The sequence below is a fragment of the Eschrichtius robustus genome, chromosome 7, assembly GCF_028021215.1.
Source record: "Eschrichtius robustus isolate mEscRob2 chromosome 7, mEscRob2.pri, whole genome shotgun sequence".
NCBI lineage: Eukaryota > Metazoa > Chordata > Mammalia > Artiodactyla > Eschrichtiidae > Eschrichtius > Eschrichtius robustus.
Genome location: NC_090830.1, coordinates 112,951,243 through 112,974,603, shown reverse-complemented (window position 1 = coordinate 112,974,603; position 23,361 = coordinate 112,951,243). Strand labels below are relative to the sequence as shown.

The following is a 23,361-nucleotide window of genomic DNA, read 5'->3' as shown; positions in this document are numbered from 1 at the left end:
CCCTTGCTTTGTTTAAAGAAAGGTTTCATCACTCAATGTCTCTTTCCCCATTAACAAACAACTCCCTGGCAAGAACTCTTAAAAGATGGGGGGGCCGTATGGCTGTGCAGATCCTAACTGACCCCTCGAACTGGCTGTCACCCTACCCCACTTCCCAAACATCCAGCTTTAGTCATGGTGGTTTGAAGTTGGACTGTGCCGGATATAAAAAGTTAGCAAAACCTAGGGAAAGGGGTTGCAGAAGAAAACAGCTATTGTTTGCAAAATAATTAGTGCTGCCTTTGAAACACTGAGAAACAAGTGCATTCTTCAAGAGTTCTTAATTCATCCCAACTCTGGAGAGTGACTGTCTGTCTCCATTCTGTGTGGAAGTACAGGCCCAGTGGTGTTTCACACAATAGCTCAGAAAGCAATGTCCCACCCACAACATTCTATCTCCGTGGTCAGAATCCATATGCTTGGTCTGAGGAGAAAGGGTTAATGTTGTCTTTTGGAGCCCCAAAAAGAGGGTTTCTCATGGCTGACGCTTGGAGCCCCGTGTTTGGAGATGGCTACATGCATTCCAGAGACAGAGAGCAAGGGCAGGAAACCCAGCTGAACTGGGCCAGGTGTGAAAGGGGTGGCGGGTCTGCAAGAAGCGTTTTAGGGAGTGCAGGAAAATGGAAGGTGGATCAAAGCAGGTTGGTAGACTGGAGTCTGTCAACTTTCTTTTTTTAAAGTCTTTATTGAATTTGTTACAATAGTGCTTCTTCTGTTTTATGTTTCGGTCTTTTGGCTGCAAGGCATGAGGGATCTTAGCTCCCTGACCAGGGATTGAACCCGCACCCCCTGCACTGGAAGGCGAAGTCTTAACCACTGCACTGCCGGGGAAGTCCTGGAGTCTGTCAACTTTAAGGTCAAATTCTCAACAATGGGGTAGCCATCACCGTCTCTCAAGAAGCAGTCTCCATCCCTCTCACTGTCTTGGTACTCACAAAACACTTTGACAACAGAGGCCTAAGTGTCTTCTATGAAGACACAGAGTTGGTTCCTAAGAGGGCTAAGCAGTTCTTTCCTGAAATGCCAGATGTTCCAGACACGCCCCCAGCAACACAGACTGCTGAGAGGGGAGGGTCAGGTAGCCTGTCCTGTCTCCAGAAAGTCCCAGGATGAAACCAACACCCCAGGCGGGAAGAATCCAGCAATGGCCTCACCCACCTCCTTCCTGAGAAGGCCCACTGGGGGCTGCTGCAGCTGGGCCCAGAGAAGGCTTCCTCTGAGACTGGAAGAGAGCCCCTTCAAGTCAGCTGAAGGCCCATGTACTGAACTACATTTACAGGGGCAAAAACACAAGTCTGCACAGGCACAAGCAGCCTCCTGATACCCCGGCAAGAGGAGACAACCTGGAGGTTTTGCTGAATGAACCAGGCCTGGCCGAGATGGTGGAGGAGGTGAAGTCCAAAGTCAGTCCTGTGGGCCTCTGCCCAGTCCAGATGCTCCTAATTGAAGCCACTCAGTCTGCCCACTGCCCCGCTGAATCCCCGTATAATCTTATCCAAATTTCTAAGCCCAGGTGCTTTCTCCTTGCTCTAAGCCAAGCTATGGGGAAAGGAATGGGGTTGTATATGCCTAATCTATTTGTTTCATGGTATATTTCCAGAAACGAAGAGCCTACAAAATTTAAGAGGTCATAGGGTGTAGACAGCCTGATGTCACTGCCACAGATTACATTTCTGGAACCTTTTAACACACTCATGAGATGCTATGCTCATTCTGGGGAGGGGGTAACCCGAGGCATCACACAGAGGGCACTGCCCTCACTGTCCTAGCGCCAGGACTCCTCTACCTCCACCTGACAGCACCCACCAAAGGAAGGGCACAGACCACCTTCTTGCCGGTTAAGATCAGTGCTCACCTTCCCCTGGTAACTGCAACTCTCCTTCCTCCAGGGACCCAAATAAAGCCGTGAGTGAACACTTCCCCGCCCTCCTGCCCTGACTCCCCAGCCCCAAGCCAAAGCTAAGAGTTCAGTTCAGAGCCTTGCAGCCATGGTGAGGCACGGCCCACCCTAGGAACTCTGGATGGCAGCTGAGAGCAATATGTATGTATATCACATAGGAGCAAAAAACAAATCCGTCCCAGGTAATTCCCCTTTAACACTTGAGTGCTGTAAGGAGAGAATAAGAGTGGGATGCTCTGGAGCTTAGAGGCTTCGATTGGTACAAAACAACAGAGTCTGGCGCCCCTGCCCTTCTCTACACACATGCACAGCTGACAAGATGCTTGTAGGGAAGGAGATCTCAGGAGCGTGATTACACAATCGCCCCACTGCAGCGTTTCAAATCAAACTCTCCCAAAGAAAGGCCAAGACAGGATTCTTTCTTTAAGTAAGAAAAAAAAAAAAACCCCACAAAACAAACAAACAGTGTGTGGAGGAGGGAGACAGATTCTCTGTCCGTGTGTTAATGGGCCTTCGTGGCTAGCAGGCAAAGCTCTTCGTAGCTGAGTGGATGGTGTGGACGGTGGCCCGCTGCCAAGCTTTTCCAACCCAGTCAAGTGGTGGAAGCAAAGGATTAAAGCCCCCTCCCACCTTTTAAAAGTCCTGGAGGCAGTTTCATGACTGGAAAAGTGAATCTGAGTGTTTGGTTAGAGAGCATCCCTCATCTAGTTCTGTGTGATATCAATCTGGCTCAATGTGGCTGCAAGACACAGCTCGGGAAGTGGGCGTGCTGTACCGCTTGATTAAGTAAAGAAGAGCAAGAGGAGACGTGTTTGTTCTTACAAAACTGAAGGGGAACTGAAAGGATGTTCCTTCTAGGTTTTGCCCAGAATCAAAGGAATTGCCAAGGATCAGAAAGCCAGTCCAAGGAGACTCAAAATTGTTTCCCTATGTATTTTCTCAACAACCTCTGGCTCTCCACCTTCCTCCCTCTCCCTCAAAGCCACAGACACAAAGGCAAATGGTGCAGGGGAAGGAAGATCCCTTTCATAAGCAGAGCTCAGCAAAGCTACTGCAGGGAAGGCAGGAGGCTGGCAGGATGCTGGGGGCCCCCAGGGGCCTTACCCAAAAGCGAGTCTCAGGACTGGCTCTCTACCTGGCAGTGGTGATGCCCCCAGAGTCTGACTGTGGATCCCAGACACTCGCCTTGTGTCCGCTCGCACAGGGCCCTGGCCAGACACCCTCATTCTCCCCCCGGTGGTGGTGAGAACCCTGACTGCAAAGGGAGCTTGTAGGGATTTATCCGCCACGGCTCGCAGCTGTCACTAGTCAAAGCCTGTTCCTTCACCCACTATGGGCCATGCCCTCCTGTAAGGAATTCAGGGCCTTGCTCACCACTTCAAGAGAGCCTTGAGTCCTAAGCTGGCAGATGCTTCCACTTCTCTTTTAAAGCAGCTCCATCTGTTTAGACACCTGTCAGTATGGAAAGGAAGAGTCTTCTGCCCAGAGGCCTGTAAATGGGCAACACCCACCCGTGCTCCTCTCACTCTCCTGAACCGGCACAGAGGACCTGCCACCTACACGCAGGGAAGATTCCAAGATCCTTTGCTCTGAAAGCCAAATTAACTAAAAAGGTTTTAAACTTGCAGTACCTATGTACATTTCAATCCCTCAAAATGCCAAGAGATGATTTGGAGCTTTAAAATCAAGCACATGCTTCTACTCCTTCCACCTTTTTCCTAAAGAGACTACTATTTAAATCCACAAGAGGGCTTCCCTGGTGGCGCAGCGGTTAAGAATCCACCTGCCAACGCCGGGGACACGGGTTCGAGCCCTGGTCCGGGAGGATCCCACATGCCGCGGAGCAACTAAGCCCATGTGCCGCAACTGCTGAGCCTGCGCTCTGGAGCCCGTGAGCCTCAACCACTGAAGCCTGCGTGCCTAGAGCCCATGCTCCACAACAAGAGAAGCCACCGTGATGAGAGGCCCACGCACTGCAGTGAAGAGAGGCCCCCGCTCGCTGCAACTAGAGAAAGCCCACGTGCAGCAACAAAGACCCAACTCAGCCAAAAAAAGAAAAAAAAAAATCCACAAGAAAATCCATTTAGTTGCCAGGCGTATGTAAACTAGCACAGTCACTCTGGAGGGCCACATGGCATGGCAGAATCTATTAATAAAAAAGATACATTTGGGGCTTCCCTGGTGGCGCAGTGGTTGAGAATCTGCCTGCTAATGCAGGGGACACGGGTTCGAGCCCTGGTCTGGGAAGATCCCACATGCCGCGGAGCAACTAAGCCCATGCACCACAACTACTGAGCCTGCGCGTCTGGAGCCTGTGCTCCGCAACAAGATAGGCCGTGACAGTGAGAGGCACGCGCACCGCGATGAAGAGTGGCCCTCCCCCCCGCCGCAACTAGAGAAAGCCCTCGCACAGAAACGAAGACCCAACACAGCCAAAAATAAATAAATTAATTAATTAATTAAAAAAAAAAAGATATATTCCCTTTGACTTAATAATTCTACTTCTTAGCATCTATCCTAGAATAAAACGTGCACAAGGAGGAATGAACAAGGATGCTCACAGCATCTGTGCACTGTTTGTGATAACGGAAAAATGGAAACAACCCGAATGTGTATCACCAAGAGAATGGTTAAATGATGGCCTGGCCATACTACCAAATCATAGGCAACAGTAAAAAAAGAATTAGATAAAGCTTCATATACTGACATGGAAAGATCTCCAAGACATACTGTTATTTGAAAAATCCAACTGTGAAGAACAGTACAGTTTCACTTACATTAAAGAAGGAAAAAAAAAAAAAAAAACCCAAACCATTTCTTTAGGTATCTAGAAGAAGGTGAATACACAGAAAAAAATGTCTGGATGGTCATACAGATATGTTGCTCCTTTTAGGGAGGGGCCTGAGATTGGGTCGTGTGGTCAAGGAGGACTTTGACTTTATCTGTAGAATCTGAATTTTTAACCTCTAAAATGTATTTATGTATTATTGGTATATTTTAAAAAATAAAATTAGAAAGAACTCCTCCTTGATACCTCGGACATGCAGCGGAAACTCCTTAGTAGCTCCAGCAGCCACCATACTGGCTACCACACCACTCACTCTGGGTGCAGTGATACAGATCTGGACTGGCCAGGAAGCTAGGGGGCCACCCTTGGCTCACATCTAACATGTCACCAGTAGCACTTTCACCATCTAAGCTTTTAAGTTCTTAAACAAATGCCCCACCTTCTCCTAAATTAATGAGACTGGTGATGCTGGTCCTCTTGCCATAGACTTCAAACTTTTGCTGTTACTTTATTTTTCTTCTTCTCTTGGTGGTTATGGTCAGTTACATAAAAACAATCCCCTCTCTCGGGCTTCCCTGGTGGCGCAGTGGTTAAGAATCCACCTGCCAATGCAGGGGACACAAGTTCAAGCCCTGGTCCAGGAAGATCCCACATGCCACAGAGCAACTAAGCCCGTGAGCCACAACTACTGAGCCTGCACTCTAGAGCCCGCGAGCCACAACTACTGAGCCCATGCGCCACAACTACTGAAGCCCGTGTGCCTAGAGCCCGTGCTCCGCAACAAGAGAAGCCACTGCAATGAGAAGCCCGTGCACCGCAACAAAGAGTAGCCCCCGCTCGCTGCAACTAGAGAAAGCCAGCACGCAGCAATGAAGACCCAATGCAGCCAAAAATAAAATTAATTAAAAAAAAAACAATCCCCTTTCTCTCCCTTGCAATTTTTGTTCTTAGTCCTATTTCTGTACACTGTACATTGTTTCTTATGAGCACAAAACAATCCCCTTTCTCTCCCTTGCAATTTTTGTTCTTAGTCCTATTTCTGTACACTGTACATTGTTTCTTTTTTTTTTTTAATTTTATTTATTTATTTATGGCTGTGTTGGGTCTTCGTTTCTGTGCGAAGGCTTTCTCTAGTTGCGGCAAGTGGGGGCCACTCTTCATCGCGGTGCGCGTGCCTCTCACTATCGCGGCCTCTCTTGTTGCGGAGCACAGGCTCCAGACACGCAGGCTCAGTAATTGTGGCTCACGGGCCCAGTTGCTCCGCGGCATGTGGGATCCTCCCAGACCAGGGCTCGAACCCGTGTCCCCTGCATTGGCAGGCAGATTCTCAACCACTGCACCACCAGGGAAGCCCTGTACATTGTTTCTTATGAGCACTTCCAGCATTCTTACGGCTCAGGATTAACATTGCCTTTGAAAAATCTAAAATCTAAAAAGACCAACAACCTGGTAGGCCCAGGTGAAGATGACCACACATACCTGCTATTCTCATTTTTTAGGGTAGACAGAGCTGATGCACTTCTGCTCTGGAACAAAGCTGCCTTCGTATCTCCGAGCATTTCTGAGTCAAAGAACTTTAGCACAGCCCTCTTTTTGCCTAAATTCCAAAAAGGAAGGGCATTTTGCCCCTTTGCAGAAGTCTGGAAATGTGGAGGGACACACTACTCTAGATATACCTTTTTGCTTTGTTGTCGTTTTGCGTTTGCCTTGGGAGTGGAGAGTTGTACTCTTGGCACGTACAGTCTAGGGAGGTGCAGACAAAACAATCATCCTTGTTTTTCCTTCAGGAGAGAGGATGGTGAAGACAGGACGTGGCTTCAGAACCTTTCAGGGGAAGAACCTGCCCTGGCCTTACGTACATAAAGCATTTGGTTTCCAACGAATATGAAGAGAGAAACCTTCAGGAGCCAGGTAGAAGTTAAGTAAATGAAAGTTATCTCAAGTGCTATCCTCATTAAAGAAAATGTCTACCCTCATCCAGACTACGAGTTCAAATGTAAGCGAGAGTGGACCCATTCAATAGCAGGCTGCGGGTGGAACTCCGTGTTTCACCCCAAACCTCTCAGGAAGAAGCCATCACCGAGTGAGTCACTAGATTCAGTCTGGTGGCAGGGGAAACTGATGGATCAATCAATCAATCAAACCAATAAACTTCACTCTCTTCCCAGCCACCAACCATAGTGAAACAGGAAAAAGGAAAGCATATGGTATAGAGGTGACCTGAGTACTAGAGAACACAGTTTCCAAGGAATTCTTTCTTACTTAATCCACTAGGACTTGGCCAGCCCACCATACAGCTTTGTACTTCAAACCTCTCCAAAGTACATTAAAAAAAAAATTTTTTTGCCACTCCTGGTCTGAAACTTAGGCTTTAGAAACAAACAAAACTTAAGGTGAATTTTCAACCAAAGTAGAGAAAATAATACAATAAATTCCCATATACCCATCACTTGGCTTTAGTAATTATCAACTCATGGACAGTCCTAAATCATCTATAACCCCCGCCGCCCAACTTCCCACCCTAACCTCACACGATTATTTTGAAGCAAATCTCAGATATATCATTTCATCCATAAATATTTTAGTATTGATCTCTAAATGGTAAGGATGCTTTTAAAAAAACATAACCACAATTATAAGCATCAAACCTAAAAACTTTGACAGTAGTTTCTGAATATTATCAAATATCAAAGTTATTGTTCAAATTGACCTTCCATAAATGTCTTTTACAGTTAGTTTGTTCAAATTACTATTCAAACAAGGATCACACAGTGTATTTGGATGGTTTACTTTTTAAGCCTTTTAATCTCAAAATTGTTTTCTTCTTTCTCTTTTTTTTTTTTCCTTGTTGAAGGAAATGGGTTGTTTGTCCAGTAGAATTTCCCACAGTCTGAATTTCACTGTTTGCATCCCCATGCTGCTCTGTCCCTTGGTGTTTCCTGTAAATACCAAAGGTTAGAGCTAGAGGTTGTGATGTTAGCAGCCAATGATGACAATTGTGTAGATCTAATATTTCATTGGAAAGTTCCAAAAACTATTCTATCATTCTTGACAGTTTGTAAGCCGCAAATCGTCTCTAAGGTTACCTTGAGGTAATTTTTACAGGAAAGGCAGATTAAATGTGTGGTTCTTTTATTTGCCAGTTTTCAGAATAATAAATTGTCGTATCTTCTAAAGATGATCAGTGAGGTTTTTCTGTTGTTTGTTTGCCTTTTCTTAAAAATTTATTTTTTGAAGTATAGTTGATTTACAGTGTTGTGTTAATTTCTGCTGTACAGCAGTGATTCAGTTATACGTGTATATATATATATATATATACATATATATTCTTTTTCATATTCTTTTCCATTATGGTTTATCACAGGATATTGAATACAGTTCCTGTGCTATACAGCAGGACCTTGTTGTTTGTTTGTTTGCCTTTTTAAGTATTACTATGAACACTATGATTTTAATATATCTGCTGTGTTTCAATCACTGCAGTTGTTATTGTTATTAATACTTATGTTGTCCCCTCTTTGACTGGTGGAAGTCTTTACAATAGACTCCTGAGTCTGTTGATATGACCTTCACAGTCTTTGGTAGCTTCCTTGTTTTCTAGTATAAAAAGATGTTGTAGGCTGGTCTTGTATATTTTCTGCCCCAGATCCGGAATCAGCCACTTCTCCAAAAAGCCCTGATTTCTTTTAGTGGGAAGTAATATATAGTGACCAAGATTTGGACCTAGAAGTGTCTACTGCTACTGGATTGATTATTGTTTCAAGACTTTGCTAATGAAGAGATAAAATACATTTTTTAAAAAAGCACATCTCAAGTTTATCTTGATATTTTCAGTTAAAATTTTAGAATACAGCATTTTAATTTATTTGATTTTATATTTGTATTTTTTTCTCTTATGCTGAAAATATTGGTTTCTAACATAATTATTTGCATTATCCTATTATACACATATACTAGTTTCAGAATAATAGTACCAATAGTATTATGAACAATATGATACTGAAAACAGCTTTTTTTTTTTTGTCTTTGTAGTGTATCTATTAGGGATATAAAGTCAAATTACTGTGTTTTAAAATCTATGTGTATTGTTATGACATCATTTGGATATGCTGTGAATTTCATTTGCTTCATTTTGCTTTTAATTTTTAGGAAATGTGGCAGGCCAAATTTAAGGCAGCCCCTGTGATTCCCCACCCCCCTGGTGTTCACATCTTGTATTCTCTCCCTTTGAGCGTGGGCAAGACCTGCACCCTGCTTCTTGCCAAGAGAATAAGGCAAAAGTGAAGGGATTTTACAGATAATTAAGATCCCTAATCATTTGATTTTTAAATTTTTTATTTTTACTTTTTGCTTGTATTGAAATATACATAAAATAAAATTTACCATCTTAACAATCTTTAAGTGTACAGTTCAGTACTGTTAAGTACATCCACGTTGTTGTGCAACCAATCTCCAGAACTCTTTTCTTGCAAAACTGAAACTCTGTACCCGTTAAATAACAACTCCCCATTCCCCCGTCCCTCCAGCCCCTGGCAACCACCATTCTACTTTTTGTCTCTGTGAAGTTGACTACTCCAGGTACCACATATAAGTGGAATCATACAATATCTGTCTTTTTGTGACAGGCTTATTTCACTTAGTTAGCATAATGTCCTCAAGGTTCATCCACGTTGTAGAGAGTGTCAGAATTCCCTTCCTTTTTAAGGCTGTATAATCTTCCACTGTACGTATACACTACATTTTGTCTATCCATTCATCTGTTGATGGGTACTTGGGTTGCTTCCATCTTTTGGCTCTTGTGAATAACACTGCTATGAACATGGGTGTACAAATATCTCTTGGAGACTCTGCTTTTCAATGCTTTTGGATATATACCCAGAAGTGGAATTGCTCAATCATATGGTAATTCTATGTTTAATTTTTTGAGAAACCACTGTACTGTTTTCCACAGTGGTTTTACATTCGTACCAGCAATGCACAAGGGTTCCAATTTCTCCACATCCTCGTCAACACATTATTTTCTGGTGTTTTCTTTTTTTTAATAGTAGCCATCCTAATGGATATGAGGCCCAATTAATGATTTTGAGTTAATTATAAGGGAGATTATTTTTGGTGTACTTGACTGAATCAGGTGAAAACCCTTAAAAAAGGACTGTAGACACACACACACACACATACACACATCAGAGACTCTTTCTGCACTGCTGGCTTTGAAGAAGCAAGCTGTCTTGAATCCTACAGCCATAAGGAAAGGAATTCTGCCAACAACCTGAGGGAACTTGGAAGCAATCCCTCCCCAGTAGAGCCTCCAAATAAGGATGCAGCCTGCAACTACTTCGATACCAGCCTTGTGAGACCCTAAGCAGAGGGCCCAGCAAAGCTGTATCCAGACCAATGTCCCAAAGAAACTAATAATAAATGTGTGTTGTTCTAAGCCATTAATTTTGTGATAATCAGTTTTATAGCACAGAAAACTAACACAGGAAAAATGTTCATTTTGGTTTTTGTTTTATAATTTTTTTTCAGAAGTAAAACATCTTTTATTTTTTCAATATTAGGTAGTAATGTCATTTCCTCCATTATTGATATGCATTAGTAATCTTTAAACAAAACAAAACAAACAAGACAATCTTCTCATCTAGAAATCTTCTCTATATTATTACACTTTCTTACTCAAATTTCCTCAGTGCTTTTGTAGAATATAATGAGGACCAAATTATACATCTGGTTATAAACTATCAAATTTATACAATGTGAAATATAGATCAATCACAATCTGTTTATAAGGACTATTTTGGTAATATTATAGCCTATTTTGTTTGTTTTATAATTATATAAAATTTACATCACTCCAAAGTCATAAATCTAAAAACAAAGTACATTCAGAGAAGTCTGGCTTCCCGTCCTCTGCATTCTGTTCCCTCCTTCTCCCATAGATCACCATTTTAAAAATAATATGGTTTACCCTTCCACTTAAAAATATAAAGAAAAAACATGTTTTCTTATACAAATAACTTACGGTACATACTTTTCTCCACATTGCTTTTTTGTGTGTGTGTGTGGCTGCTGCGCTGTGCGGGCTGTGGGATCTTAGTTCCCTGACCAGGGATCGAACCCGTGGCCCCTGCCCTGCACTGGGAGTGTAGAGTCTTAACCACTGGATGGCCAGGAAGTAGACATTGCTTTTTTTTTTTTCTTTTTTAAGATCGCAATGGCCATAGTTTTATTTTGGTCACAACATTACCATATATTTGATTCTGTATCCCTGAGTATTCAACAACTTTTTAGGCTATGTGAAAAAGAAACTTTTTTGCTTTGACTCGTTTGCCCGCATTTTAAGCAACAACTCTGAGGACACTGCACAGGAACTGAGGCAGTTCCACTGGTTATCCTCATCAACGTTATCATTATTACCGCCAAATCTTTTATTGCACAGATAGAATGATGAGTATTCATATTCCCAAACATAACTTCTTAATGTATATTGAAATATCTGAAATAGAATGGCTGGATTTATACATTTTTAAGAGACATCTTGCTAACAGAGTGTATTCTACTTACATAACCAAGATCATAAATCTATAAACCATGCTGTGTGAATTACAAGAAAGATTGTAACTGTACTTTGCGGTAAACTGACTGTATTAGTAGCCCCAATTAATACCCTCTCCGAATTCATATATTTTACCTGTAACTTTGTAGACCCTTCCCTCTCTGACCCTAGGTTTGGACAGGAGGCTTACTTTGGCCCATGGGACAGCAGCAAATACAAGCAGAGCCCTGACAAAGCATGCACACATTTCCATGTCTTCCCATGGACCCATTGCTGTTGTGAGAAGATGCCTGCACTAGTTAGTACAAATATGTAATGTTTCAAATATGATTAAAAAAATGCTACAATTAGTAGTTATTTGTGAATATCTTTTCATATTTTTGCTCATATGTCTGGGATTCCTAGAAGTGAGATTGCTGTATCAAAGGGTAAATAGATAAGCATTTTGCTAGACAGTGATATGTTCTCTTCCACAGAGATAGCACCATTTTGCATCCCACCCTGAATGCATGAAAGTGCCTGTTTCCGCACAGCTTGGCAACAGGGTATGTGATCAAATGTGGATTTCTGCCAATCTGACAAGTGAGAAGTGGTATCTCAGGGTAGTTTAACTTGCATTTTTCTTATTATGGGACGAACATCTTTCCTTTCATGTGTTTATGGGCCATTTGCTTGAAACATCAACTTTTAACCCAGAGAGCTTTTTGGTTGGCCTCATCTCTGGCAACCCCAAAAAAGATAAATTAATAAAACACTGACTTTTCTTAGCTCTGTCACTGGCCACCACGGTGTAAAGTGAAAGCAACACTCAGCACTCATTGCTTTTCTTCTACCAGATCATGGGAGCAAAGAGTCACCCCAAATGCATTATATTTACCCTTCTGTCCAAGGCAAAAACAGAGTCTCGAGTGAAGAGTCTCTGTGTAATCGTACTTCTCTTTATTTTCCGATGCATTTTCCTTTGCTGTGTAACCTTAAACAAGTCACTTAACTTCGCATCTGTTTCCCTATGTATCAAAACATGATACTATCTACCTTGCAGGGTAGTTTCTAGAATTAAATAAAAGAATTAAAATATGTAAAAATTGCCTTGAGATGAAAGTACTGTACAAATTAAGTAGCTGTTACTCATTTGAAAGATTCTACCGCTGGAAAACACGACCACTGTTGACAAGGAAAAGAATGAAGGCAGAAGGGCACAGTGGGAAGTGAGACACTCAGAGTCTACCCACTGTGGCAGAGCAGACAACTTCCTCAGGGAGCCAGGATTCTAATTTTCAGCTCAGGAAATGAACCCCCCTCTTCTTTAGTTTATATCAAGAAACACAGCTACAGTATTTATGGCGTTCTCAGAGATCGCCCAGCTGGGTCAGACCAAGAGGGCCCTGGGACAGAAAGCACAGAGAGGGAGGGGGCAGGCCGTTTGCAGGAAGCCAGACCAGAGCACAGCAGAGCCAGCTGGAAGCTGGATTAGAAAGAAACAAGCATGTCTTAAGTGGCCTCTGGGTTCAGTGGTTTGAGCTCCCAGATCACCAACCCCATACCCAGCACTTAAAGCCTTTCTTCTTAAAGCCAGACTTGACCAGGACAGCTTCAGAGATGGTGGGTCTACTGCCTCCCGAGGCCTACCCATGTTAGGAAATGCTTCCACATCTCAAAGAGTAGTCAACACCTTTCTAATTCTCTCCTCTGGATAACAAAGAAAAGTCAAATCCCTCTTCCATATGGCAAGACCTCAGATATTTTTAAAACACCTGTGTGGGTCATAGTTCACCACTCTCCACACCTCATCCCAAAGTCTTTTCTTCTTCAAACCAAAAATGTTTCCAGTTTCCTCACTTTATTTATTTATTTTTTGGCTTGCCGGATCTTAGCTCCTCGACCAGGGATTGAACGGGGCCCTCGGCAGTGAAAGCGCTGAGTCCTAACCACTGGACCGCCAGGGAATTCCCTCCAGTTTCCTCACTTTTAAAGCCATTCTTCACAGAGCACAGTTTAGAGAGCTTTTGCCAGTCTGAAAGTCACTCTTCTCTGGATACTGAGTTGTCAATGTCCCCTATAGCATATGGCACCCAGGAGGGACTGCTGGGTTGGAGATGGAACATGAAACAGAAACTTAGTTCTGAGTACAAGTGTAAAGACCAGACCTCCAGCTATCCAAGTGTCTGCCCAAGTACTTCCAAAGTTCCCTACCTATCAGATACAGAAAGTGGGCTGGGGATAACCAATTTTGGGTGATCTGGTTATTGGAAGAGGCAGCAATAAATTCTGAGTGATAACAGTTTGGTATTTAGGCCAGACTCCTTGCCAGGACATTTCTTCCTGCTTGAAGGGATGGAATAGGGACTAAGTCATGAGGGTGAGCTTGGAAGTGCATTTAGCTGGGCTTTCTGAGCCATGGTGTCCGCTTAGCCTATATGTCCCCAGTGTCAAAGAACTCCTTTAACATTAGAGTAAAGCCAGCCTTGAAGTTACCAACAACGGGAAGACTCCTGTGATTCACTTTGTGGACCTCAGAGGCTACAAAGTCCTTCCTCAGTGCCTGGGCTGCCAAATGAGCACGACTACAGGTGAGAGAACACAGTGGCAGTGATGGCCAGGGGCCACCCAGCCTTGCGGAATCATCTTCATGGAGGATAGCTGGGCATATGTACCAAACTACAAAATGTGAAGATCTTACGACCCAGAAATTTCACTTCAGAAATTTCTTCTGGGTGCCAAGGACCCAAGATGTCTGCCTCCTGCCAGAGTTCACACGGATAAACACACCCCACTGTGTCCACCACCAGCTTTTGTGACCCCAGGGAGAGCCACAGCTGCCCCCCGCCTCCCCCAGAGACCTTCCAAGACCAGCAGAAAATAATCAAATTCATCAACATCAAGAGTCAATATCCAAATGTGTCAATAGCATAAAGGACCTTGAACACTTCTACTGCCAATGTTCTTTTCCAGAGCTCAAGTCCAAATTCCTCCAGGACAGGGTGTGCAGGAATTCTGAAATTCCCAACAAGCCTAGCTGGGTAACCTGGGTGTTTGGAAGAACCAGTTACAGGCAGTGCAGGCAAAACCAGCCTAGACATGAGTTCCAGTAAAAGCAGCTGTTCCACCAACTCTGAGGGGGCTCCTTTATTTTATCTTCTGATTTTTCCTATTTGGGAAAATCTCTGCTGCTGACAACGTCCAATCTGATACACTCCTCTGTCCCGCCTCAAGAAACATGTATAAGGAAAGGCCCACAGAGAAGGAGGTGAGGACAGAGTCACCACAGAAGCTGAAAATGCAAGGTTTAGAAAACCCAGAAAACACTTAAGTGAGTTCTATATGACTGAATGATTTCTTGTACCCTAAAGATTAGGCAGGGTCTTTTCCATGGCAAACGCCAGAGGAATATGTACGTTAGCCAGAAAAATAAACACTTACTTATGCCAAAAAAAAAAAAAAAAAAAATTATTCTCAGATAACTGAACATGGTCACCAAGATGTACATACATAAATGTTCCTTAGAGTATTGTTGAAAGTGGGGGAAAGCTGGAAACTCTCTGAAAGTTCATCAAGAAGGGTCTGTTTATACTGGAGGGGTCTGTTATCTTACTATGTTGATACTGTGATATAATAAAAAATATATATTTTGTTTTTTGTCCCCAGCTCTTAGAGCTCTTAAAACCTGTGTCATTTCTTAAGTGATAAAGGTGCTAGAAGCATCTTTTGTTCCTGGTCTTTGACCCCAGTTCTTGACATAGAACTCCTAAATCCCTTGGAATTTCCTGAATTGATAGGAGCATCTTTTGTTCTAATAAGGTGACTCTTGGTGGGCTCCTGGATAGCTGCAGGATGGGGGCTGGTCACTGAAAGGACCAAGCCATGATTAGAAGCTTGGAATGTTCAGCCTCACCGCCCCCATCCTCCACGGAGGGGAGAGGCTCTGGAGACCGAGTTAATAAATGATCATGTCTATGTGATAAAGCCTTGATAAAGATCCCTAAAGTATGAGATTCAGAGATCTTCTGGGTTGGTGACCATGTGCAGGTGCTGGGAGCATGGCACACCTGAAAAAGGCAAGGGAATTCTGCACCCCTTCTCACATACCATGCCCTATTCATCTCTTCCATCTGGTTGTTCCTGATGAGTATCCTTTTTTTCTTTCTTTCTTTTTATTGAGATAAAATTGACATATAACATTATATTCGTTTCATGTGTACAACATAATGGTTCAACACTTGTATATGTTACAAAATGATCACCACAATAAGTCCAGTTAACATCCATCACCATACACAGTAACTAAATTTGTTTTCTTGTGATGAGAACTTTTAAGATCCACTCTCTTAGCAACTTTCAAATATATCAATACACTACAGTATTATTAACTATAGTTACCATGTTGTACATTATATCCCCATAACATTTATTTTATAACTGGAAGTTTGTACCTTTTGACCATCTTCACCCATTTCACCCACTCTCCACCCCTCTGCCTCTGGCAACTACCAATCTGTTCTCTGTATCTATGAATGTTTTTCGGGGGGAGAGGGGTGAGATCATACATTTATTTGTCTTTCTGTCTGATTTATTTCACTTAGCATAATATCCTCAAGGTCCATCCATGTTACTGCAAATGGCAAGATTTCCTCATTTTTTATGGCTGAATAATACTCCATTGTAAATATATGCCACATTCTCTTCATCCATTCACCCTCTGATGGACACTTAGGTTGCTTCCATGTCTTGGCTATTGTAAATAATGCTGCAACTGAGTTGTATCCTGTTACAATGAACCAGTAACCTGAGCTCTGTGAGCTGTTCTAGCAAATTATCAAACCCTAGGAGGGGGTCATGGGAACCCCAATTTATAGACAGTTGGTCAGAAGGACAGTTGACAATCTGGGACTTGTGACTGGTGTCTGAAGTGGGAGCAGTCTTATGGGACTGTGCCCTTACTTGTGGGATCTGACGCTAACTCCAGGTAAACAGCGTCAGAACTGGGAGCACACTTCTATTTACTAGATGGGATGCTGCCCAATTAATTAATCACTGAATAAAGCCAGTTAGAGCTTTAAAAAAAAAAAAAGTGTCAGAACTGAACGGAATTGTAGGATACCTAATTGGTGCCTGCAGAAAACTGGAGAATTGCTTGGTATGGAAAAACCCAGACATCTGGTCACATAAAGAAGTAGGGTAGTGGAGGAAAACCTTGCATTTTCCTTTCACTATTATACAGTGGGACACCATACAACCACTACAAACACTGCTACTGATCTCTGTTCACTTAGACTATGACATAACGCTGGTGAAGAAAGCATGCTAATACAGTACAGTATTGTTAGTAAAACTGTCTATTTTATGTGTAGGTACATCTCTAGAAGGATGGTAAGCAAATATTAAGAGTAGCTATCTCAGGGGCTGGGATTTAGATAATGTTTATTTTTCATTTTCAATTATATACTTATTTAAATTACAAAGCAACAGAGGTTTTTTGTTTTATAAGAAATTCAAACAACAGACAAGTGTATAAACTGAAAAATGAAACTCCCTTTTCTCATCAGTCCCATTTCTCAGATATAACCACTATTCATGTTTGACTTGCATTCTTCAAGATTTTCTTCTAAGCATATATAATCAAAGTCACACTTTTTTCTTATTTTTTTGAAGTAAAAATGCAAGCCCACTCTACTAACTGTTCTGTGACTTGCTTTTTTCATGTTGTCCACATTACTTGTATTTTTTTTTAAACATTACTTTTTAACTGGAAAAACAATAAAGTTATTTTTGTTTGGGGGAATGAAAGTGCATCAGCCAGAACAGATTACAAAGCATGTATGATCTGAGTGGCCCAGTAAACAGACGCACAGGACAAAGGCTTCCCAAGTTCAGGTCACCAGGCTGGCCGGTCCGGGTGGGGACCCAGACGTACCCAGACGTGCCCAGTTGGCCCAGGAAGTTGATAAGTGTCCTGTTCTCCCTAAATCTTCAAACCCAAAGAGGGACTGTTAGAGCTAGGCCCAGGGCTCAGGAAAGCACAGACACTGGGCTGCAGCCTGTCCCCGAGATGCCTGCCCTGCACCAGTGCAGTGCCCCAGGTTGCAGCTTCTGCTGGGCCAAGCCAGACAAGGCTGAGGACGGCTACCCCACTGATGCCAGCAACACAGCCACGTACGGCCTGGGCTTGCTGCAACCACTCTTGAAAAGCACCCAAGCTCCTTGCTCTTTTCCTCCTCTGGTTCCAGTTTCAACTGTCATATTCCTGGAGAAGGGCTCTGTGAGGGGTCAGAAATGCTGCTGGAACCTCATCAGAGCTCCGCGGGGAGGAGCAGGCCGGTTGCCTGGCCCCTGCGTCCTGGAGAGACACCAAACAACAAGCCTGTCACCATGTCTGCCCTGAAAAGCAAGAAGACAGGCCTGGCTGCGGAGACCCAATGCCAGAGGGGCCAGAGCAGAGCTGTGTCTGGCTTAGGAGAGTCATTTTTCTTCCCACTGAGAAAGCTATGAAGAAACCGAGCAAGAAAGCAGGACCCCTGCACTGGCCCATCAGTGCGTGGCATTCAAAGCTGTTCCAGTGACCGCAGCAGGGAGCACACCCTGAGATGGTGACTGGTCCTGTGGTGTTGGCCTGGGACTGCTTCTCGGGGCTCACCGTTCCCGACTCTGGGAAGTTCTTTGAAAAATTCAGTCACAGTTATCCTTCTCATTTTTCTTTTCTGATAATAAAACCCATGCTCTGTGCAGAAAATCCTAAAATGGCTGGAAGGTACCAAAAGGAAAATGTCAATAACTCATAACCCCATCACCCTAGGGTGGCCTCTGTGAGCATCTTCATGAATCTCCTCCAGGCATCTATATGGACATGTACATATTGTTAACAGGGTTAGGACCCAACTCTATATAGAGTTGTAATGTGCATCTTTTTTGTTCTTTTAAGCCTGTTTCCTTTTTGTCCTGCAATATACTTCTTAAATGACCACATAAATAATATTAACTGCTTCCATGTATTAATGCCAGGTACTGTACTAGGGACACTGAATATATTATGAAGTAGATATCCTGATTACCCCATTTCACAGATGAAGTAACCAAGTCTCGGAGATGTTCAGTTTTGACCCACAGGTGCCACAGGTCCCACATGGCCAAACTGGCAAGCTGCCTCTTGGGCTCTTGCCCCTATCTGTGCTGTCCTCCAGCCCTTTCACTGAACATTCAATTAGGAGCCCCTTCAAGTTACCAGAGGGCTTTACCTCCTGCAGAGGTGCTGGGTCTACTCCTGACGCACCGGCTGCTCTGTTCTACTGGCCAGAAGCCCTCACTGCCCCCTGCAGGGAGTGTCCCTGAAATGCGGGTGCTAGAGACAAAGGAGCCGCATTCTGCTGAAAGAGCCAAACAGTTAAGACTCCCTAGGGGGCCGGAGAAGAGAGAACTAGTCTGAGGGTGAATATCCTAGCTTACTGCCTTTATCAAATAACTCCTTTCTGAGAAGAAGCTCAAAACATTTCATGCAGTTCTCCAAGTAAGATACAGACCCATGGAAGATAAAGGGATCTGCCTCAAAGTCTTCCTCCCCCAACAAACCTCTAGGTACTGTGATCCCTCTGTCCTGGGCCACCGCACAGGCCCCAGCTAAAGCGAGGCATTTCACAGGGCCTCTGGATCTATCACAGAGATGGAAGGATGGTCACCTCTACTTGGATAGTTATTCAGAAGTGGAAAACACTCTGTCAGAGGTTGGCAGATTTTTTCAGTGAAAGGCCAGATATCAAATATTTTAGGCTTTGAGGGCCATATAGTCCCTGTCACAACTACTCAACTCTGCTGCTGCTGCACAAAAGAAGCCATAGGTAATATGCAAAGGGCATGTCTGCATTCCAATTTAATTTTATTTACAAAAACAGGTGTCCAACAGGATTTGACCCACAGGCTATACTTTGTCAGTTTCTGTTTTTAGGACTTAAGTCTTCCCTAAAAACACCTGGACTTAAATATTGGATAAATTATAATTTACATGCAAACCACTTAAATTTTAGGCCATAAGACCATTTCTGAGGGGTTGATCTGTTTTATTTCAGTGGAATAGAAATACAATCTTTCAATCACTAATCGAAGATCTTGAAAAAGTGCAGAGAAACCAGAGATTGTTTTGCCTTATAGTTGGTAAGTATTACTAACAGATGAAAGGGAAAATATTTTACAGATCCATAGCAACCAGAAAAGAGGATAAATCAGGCTGAGGGAAAGAAAACGTCAGGAAAATCAAAAAGAGTATGAGGAAGAAAAATGATATTAATAAAAACAGGCAGCTCCATTTGGCTTCAGTTAGCTGACTGGGGCAATGGAACCAGGAAACGAGAGAACCAGGCAGCTCTCATTGGTAATGACGGAGCATCTCCTTTCAGAAAACTTTACTTGAGGCAAAGATATAAAGATGGAATACACCTGGGACATCTAGAGAGAAGCAAGCTGCTGATGGGAAACTGAACTGCAGCCTAGCAACATCTCACACCTGGGGACATGCTCCAAGTGCCTCACTCAATCTTCTGACTTCCTTCCCTCACCTGCAGAGCAGGGATGAGGAAGCAAGGCCTGATCCACTTCTTGAACCTGGAAAGAGAGCCCTGTGGTGTGTTGCTGGGCACAGGGAGGCAGAGGCTGCTGACAACCCCTGAGAGAGAAGAGGGGTTCCCCTCCTTAGGCTGGGAGCCTTAGCAGAGGCAGGCTGGCGGCAGGATTACACTGCAGTAAGGTCGCAAGGATTAGAATGGCAGGGCTGAGAAGAATCCATGACTGACGCTGTGCTCCAAGGACTGCAGCGGCCCCAGCACCTTCTAGGGAAGGGCCACTCTAATAATACAGGCAGAAGAGCTCAGAACACCTCAATTCCAAACACATCTTAATTTTTTTTTAAAGTGTTTTCACTCCCCAAACTGGTCATTTCCCCTTCTTCTCTGAAATGCTTTTGTAGCTCTCCACTGCCCTTAGAATCAAATCCAGACTCTTCATCAAGACTTTGAGTCCAAATGCAAGTACAAAGCCCAGCACTTTTCCATGCCTGCCAAGCCTCCAGCTTTTCCTGAGCCCTTTCTTCTCTCTCCTTCTGGTTCCTCATATTCCTCAAGCTCTTTCTCTCCTCAGGGGCCTACACGTGCTGGTCCCTCTGCCAAAAAATTCTTCTCCTCATTCTTTGCCTTTAGTCCTGTCCTTGCCCAACTCTACAATCTAAAATGAGTCCACCACTTTATTCTTCTGAAGCACCCTGAGCATTCCCGTTCTGCGATCTTATGGAATCAAATATTTATTCACCTGTGTTTTCAGTGTCTCTCTCCACTACCTACGGGAAGGGATCCTACCTGTTTGTTTCACAGGGCTTACCCAGCATCTGACAGAGTCCTTGGCATGTAGCAGATACTTAAATAAAAAACACAACTAATGAAAAAGTGCTCATTTCCCCCAAGGCCTCTTGTCATTTAAAATGGATCATTGGGACTTCCCTGGTGGTGCAGTGGTTAAGAATCCACCTGCCAATGCAGGGGACATGGGTTCAAGCCCTGGTCCGGGAAGATCCCACATGCCGCAGAGCAACTAAGCCTGTGCACCACAACTACTGAGCCTGTGCTCTAGAGCCCGACAGCCACAACTACTGATCCCACGTGCCACAACTACTGAGCCCACATGCCACAACTACTGAAGCTCACGTGCCTAGAGCCGGTGCTCTGCAACAAGAGAAGCCACTGCAATGAGAAGCCCGCGCACCGCAATGAGGAGTAGCCCCAGCTCGCCACAACTAGAGAAAGCCCGCGCAGCAACGAAGACCCAACGCAGCCTAAATAAATAGGTAGATAGATAGATAAATGAATAGATAAAATGGATCACTGGAGGCTCAGAGGCCACAGCATGCAAACCAACGCTGGTTAGGGTGTCCCTGGAAACTAGCTCCTGCCACTCACCAGCTGCAGGAAATTCTCCAAGGCCCACCACCTCTCTGAGCCCATTTCCTCACCTGAAAAGTGGCAACATCAGTATCTTCCTCATCTAGCCACCTACTGCAGAGGTTAAATAAGAGAATGTAAGTGCTAAGGATGGCTTGGTGCTCAATAGCTACTGTTTTATTTACTTACTTTTAACTATTAAATTAAAAAAAGAAAATGGACCTCAACAGGAAGAGACTAACTGCATTAGTAATTTTAACTTTAGGAAAGGCAGGAGGAGGTAAAACTCAAGAAAACTCCATAATTCATTGGGGTGCTTTAATAAAACTTGACCCACTGTCAGTATCTGGAAAAGTCTCTGACTTCAGGCAGCAGGGTGTGTCCCTCACCACTTCCAGCTTCAGAGACAGGAAGCATGATGGATGGGTTCCTGTGCTAAATCTAAACTGCATGAGAACCACATAAGAGCTTGCTCGCTTTCCTAACCCCAAATGCACGCCGTTTAACATGTATTAACAAGCTTCCTCAGGCCAGGTAACCTAAGAAAGGGGATCAATTCTCAAGGACTCAGAAGACAACTTGGTTGCTATAAAAACAATTTTATATAACAATCATTTTGTTGTTTGTTGAAAACAATTATAACATTTATGGATGATCACAAAAGTATTATTACAATAATATAATCATTCATCTGCAATGGCTGTTAACATGTAAAATGTTCATTTCCCTTAACCTAGCAATCCAACTTCTAGGAATCTATGCCACAGAAATACTTAGGCAAGAGTGCAAAGACATACATCTACAAGGATGCTCACTGCAAGTTTGTGGTAGGGAAAAATTAGAAACCACCCAAATGCCCAACACCAGGAGAGTGATTAAAGTATATCTAGATAATAAAGTGTACAGTTAGAAAGAATATACTGACATGGAAAGATGTCCAAAAGATATTAAGTTTAAAAAAGCAAGTTGAAAAACAGTATGAAAAACATGGTCCATTTTTATAAAATAATGATAATTCTATATAGATATATGCATTGAAAAGGAAATCGAAATATAGAACACTAGTTTCCTCAGTGGGGGAATGAATTATGAAGGACTTTAACTTTGTGTCATATATTTCTATGTTTCAGGGTTTTTTTTTTAATATTCATTTATTTGGCTGTGCCGGGTCTCAGTTGCAGCATGAGGGGTCTTCGTTGCAGCGTGTGGGATCTTTAGTTGCAGCATGCAGGCTCGTAGTTGCGGCATGCGGGATCTAGTTCCCTGACCAGGGACCGAACCCGGGCCCCCTGCATGGGGAGCACGGCATCTTAACCGCTGGACCACCAGGGAAGTCCCTATGTTTCAGTTTTATAATGAGCAAATATTTCTTTTATAAATGGGAAAAGGAAAGAAAATGTAAAAAAAAAAATCTCTTGTTGGCATTAGTCTGTCCATACCACAGAGGTCAGGATGCTCAGGCAGCACCCTCCCTCCAATCTCCCTGATTAGGCCTGAATCACAAAGTGAGCCGACTCAGCACATGTCATGAGGCTGCCATTAAACAGCAGCAATCGGAGGCACTTGAATTTCCACAGTGTCAGTTACAAGATTGGGGGGCCATGTTTCTCCTGAAACTCAAGTGAAATTGCCTTGGAATTTGTGGTTAAGGCCTACCAATGGCAGAACTGAAAGCAGGCAGCCTCTCCAGCGGAATTCTAAAGCACAGCTCAGAAATCAAGCCCTGCTGAGTTGGGGAATGGTTTATTTCTAATGAAACCCAGAGGGCAGGGGGCAGGGGAACAGTCACCGGCAATCTGAGAAGAAAAACTGAGCTGATCAATAAAATTAAAAGGGAATGGGTAAGTAAGAGAAACTGGCTGCAAAGTAAGAAGGAAAGAAGTTGAAATGTCTACTGGTGAAGTTACTGATGTATTTACTGCAGAACTTACCAAATGATTCATGACAGTGGCTGGATTTGGTTCTTAATCTATGTAGCAGGTGAAACAATGACAGCTACCCTGTCACATTCCCTTTCCACATGACACTTTTATACTGGCCCAGCATCCTGATCAATATGCAAGGATCCTCTGACCCCAGGTAACGCTTGGGGCTTCTTGGGTAGGGGAGCAGATACTATTTTGCCCACCTGGTGGCCATTCCCCTTCTTACTAAGAGAATCCCACTTTTC

The 23,361-nt window shown here is 43.5% G+C and overlaps 1 protein-coding gene across 4 annotated transcripts in view; it reads right to left on the bottom strand.

Annotated features, from left to right (window-relative positions):
- SUFU (SUFU negative regulator of hedgehog signaling) overlaps positions 1-23,361 on the bottom strand; it is a 110,328-nt gene that overhangs the window by 46,293 nt on the left and 40,674 nt on the right. The gene's annotated exons all lie outside the window — the stretch shown is intronic.